The sequence below is a fragment of the Gobius niger genome, assembly GCF_951799975.1.
Source record: "Gobius niger genome assembly, chromosome: 7".
Lineage (NCBI taxonomy): Eukaryota > Metazoa > Chordata > Actinopteri > Gobiiformes > Gobiidae > Gobius > Gobius niger.
The window spans coordinates 12,110,228-12,114,555 of NC_136858.1; positions in this window are offsets into that span (position 1 = coordinate 12,110,228).

A 4,328-nucleotide genomic window follows, 5' to 3' on the forward strand; every position below is an offset into this window, starting at 1 on the left:
ATTTATATTCTATTATAACTTTATTATTATCACCAAGGTCACACAAACAGTCTCCAAAATTATTAATCTCCCCATCACAGACCCCTCTGTCATCAATAAGAAAGCAGTCATACTATAGCCATGGACTCCGATCACCCTCTCCACACTCACTTCGTCCTGCTGCCATCAGGCCGTAGGTACAGGACTCCGCGGTGGGAGCGGGTACGCTTCAGGAAAAGTTTTATCCCCTCCGCCATAGCCGCATTGAACGACCTGTAATTCCCGCCCCCCCCGCATATTCTCTTTTGCGTAGTGTGCTGTTACTGTCTTTGGCTTGTCTTCTGTGTCTTTTGTGATCCTGGGAGCTCTGTTGTCGGGGGCTTCGTGCCCCTGGTAGGGTCTCCCAGGGCAAACTGGTTCAGAAGCCCCTTATGAGAGACCAACAGGCCCGGTTAATCGTGAGGCCGTCCTTCTGTGAACCCACCACCTGCAAGAGGAGCCATAAGGGGCTGGTGCAATGTGATTTGGGCAACTCCAACAGCTGCCCCCACGACCCGGAAACGGAAAAGTGGAAGATGGATGGATGGATGGATAACTTTACTATATATACCTTAACTAAGTGAAAAATGGGTTGGCCACCAAAAAAGTGCTTCATATACAAACATATATGCAATACAATGGGTACTTAGTTCATGGTTTGTTTGTTTGTTTATTTGTTTCAAGTCAATGTTTGACTTGAAATTGCATCTGATTTGGCTTCAGTTACAGAAATTGAATAACCTGTAATCCTGTAGTGACATAGATATTTAGATTAGGGTGGAATATTCTACTTTCATTGGGCCAATTGAAATGGCTAATTTTAGGCAGAGCATAATGATTATTAGCATCACATTAAACAGGAGGGCTGCACCAGGGACATGGGATATTTGTGCTGAGAATAACACATGTGTGACTTTAAAATAGGCACTAAAATGCTATTTTACAAAAAATGATATGATGTCTCTGTGGCCACAGGCCTGAACAAAAAATGCGCGCGGCTAATTAGCATAATTAATTCGGCGAAAATAGCGTGAGCGACCTGTGGCTTTAGTCACTGTATTGGCCTGATGGCTCAATTATACTAAACATGAGGAAAGAGAAACTTTAGAGGTTAAAACGAGGAGAGAAGGAGCTCTGTCTCTGTCTCTGCACCTGCACCATCCTCTTCTCAGAGCAGGCAGAGGCAGGACTCACCTCACCTCATGTTTAAGCGTCATTTATGACAACAAAGTTGCCTCTAAGGTCCGCTAGAACAGGCTAGTGTTAAATAAAAGCACATTAGAGCGAGGTAAGACTAAGATCTGTCTTTCCTCAGAGCTCTGTGTCATTACATTACAGAATCCACCTCATCAAGTCAAGGTGCTGAACACCGGTGTGGGCTGCACCATTTGGCATATTTTTAAAGTGGTGTCAGGGCCCTGAGATATTATCAATCATTGTTGTTTGTGGAAAATTCTGTGTAGCAACCATTGTATTTCAGCCCGGTTGTGTTCAGTTCTTATAGCATCAATTATGAGGAAACTATAGAAAGTAAAATACAGAACGCTTTTTGCAGCATTTTTGAGGGCCCCTACCCTGCTCTGGGCCCTGGGTACTCAGTACCCTTTACCCCCCCCCAGTCCCACGTCCCTAACAGTATTAGAACATAATTATCATTGTCGAGTGTCCCACATGGGTGTAATATAAAATACTAACCACACGAGGGCAGTATTTCTTCAGAAATAACAGCTTCCTTTATTGCTAAGAAATCTGAATTCCTACTCCTTATCCATCCATTCTTGCTTACGGTATTCCCATCATTTATCCAGGATTGATTACGTTTCTACAACTGAACGCGACATCCAAAAAGTGTTTCAAAGGTTGTGATTGGAGAACCATAAACATGTCTCCTCGACAAAAAGCTGTTTGTGTGTGACCGGCGGATTCTTCTCCGGGACCCGCAGCCTGGAGCCCGTGTCCGTTTGGTTCCATCTCCAGGCAACAATCGCAGCTGACTCTGTAGCACCTGAAGAAGCCCTGGTGTTTGTGAATCACTGGACTTAAAAAACAAGGACGTTGACTCTCTGTGTCTCACAACTACATACTAACCTGTTAAAACAAACTCCTCTGTCTCTGCTGTTTATAATACTGTACTTACAACAACTCCCCAATGCTTTCTAAATAAGCGATGAACAAAAAAGACAATACAAATCATCATTCTCATTTACTTACGTTTATTTATCACTGCTCAAAGTTTTCTACAGGTGGCGCTGCACAGTCAGGGGGACACGTCTCACCTCTGCCGGAGCTCCTCTACGGGCAGGTCAGTGACATGTGACTCCCACAAGACAGGAAGACAGTGGTGCAGATGGTAGAGCGGGTCGTCTCGTGACTGGAGAGTCGGTGGTTCAAATCCTGCAGGTGCACACCGTCATTGTGTCCTTGGGCAAGACACTTCCCCCTCCTTGCCTCCGGTGTCTGTGTCCACTGGTGTATGAATGAGAGAGTGAATGGGTGAGTGGTTCCTTGGTGTAAAGGTGCTATACAAATGTGACCATTTACCATTTAGAGCGGGTGGTCTCGTGATCAGAAGGTCGGATTCCTGGCTCCTGAGCGTTGTGTCCTTGGGCAAGTGGCCCACCTGGCCTCCAGTACCTGTGCACATCGGTGTATGAATGAGAGTGTGAACGGGTGAGCGGCTCCTTCTATATATATATATATACATATATATACATACATTTAAAGTTGAGACAATTTACCATTTATAAAGAGCAGCGGCCTCCTGAGAAATCACAAGTCACTCCTGGGTCGTGGGGTGTCGGGTCAGGACGTCCTCTGCAGGTGCGGCGATCACTCCCAGATGTTTCCCCTGTAAACAAACAAAACAAACACACACAACCCTACCGACGAATACACAGTCCTATTCATCTTTAATATTCATGTATCAGTCATAAAGGGAAGGCATTAGGTGAAGATTTCACAGCAGTTTTGGCATATTTTAAACTAACTTTTTATTATAATATTTTTATGAAATGATAAAAAGCTCCTTCTCTGTCACACCTTTTAATGTTGGTTTTGTTTCTTTTGCAAACCAAAATCAAGTGCAAAGAGACAAGTCAAATCTTTTTATTAAACATATTAATACAGTTAATACAATACCAAACAAAAACATGAGAAACGGGGGAAGTAGGGAGTGTCCCACAAACTGCTGAGTTCATGGACAAACCCAAATCTCCTGGTTACAGTTGATTACAGTCAGCAAGTGTGAATGGACACACTTACCTTACAGTACAGCAGTCAGTCATTCACCCACACACCTACACTGGGGGCAATGCGGGTCAAGTGTCTTGCCCAAGGACACAACAACAGTGTGCACTGCCAGTATTAGAGATCGAACCACCAACCTTTGAATTAGAGGTCGAACTCTACCAGCTGAGCCACTGCTGCCCCACAACAACGTTCAGTTTACAACACACACAGCTATGGTAGAAATCAGATCTAAAAGTTTGACTGAAAACACAGAGAAGGAGTCGCACCAACAACCCTCTGGTTATGGGGCGTCCGGTCTAACCCGGCTCTGCCCCGAGTGGAAAAGGGCCCACACAGAGATGAAACTTTTTTCACTCATTTTGTCTTAAAGCCACAGTTATGACTAAGAGAAGAATAAAGTCATTTTGAAACACACACAGATACTTTTACATTTAGAAAACTAGAAACACAGATACTTACCACAGTACTACTACTACTACTACTACTACTACTACTACTACTACTACTACTACTACTACTACTACTACTACTACTACTACTACTTAAGAAATATGTTTTTTGTCTTTTTGTTTTGAAAGTTTTTGAAAGCACACAAAACCACTATTACTACTACTACTAAAACTACAGAAATATGTTTCTTGTATTTTTGTTTTGAAAGCACACAAAACTACTACTACTACTACGACTACTACTACTACTACTACTACTACTACTACTACTACTACTATAGAAATATGTTTTTTGTCTTTTTGTTTTTGAAAGCACACAAAACCACTACTACTACTACTACTACTACTACTACTACTACTACTACTACTACTACTACTACTACTACAGAAATATGTTTTTTGTTTTTTTGTTTTGAAAGCACACAAAACCACTACTACTACTACTACGACTACGACTACTACAGAAATATGTTTTTTGTATTTTTGTTTTTGAAAGTTTTTGAAAGCACACAAAACTACTACTACTACTACTACTACTACTACGACTACGACTACTTCTACTACTACTACTACTACTACAGAAATATGTTTTTTGTCTTTTTGTTTTGAAAG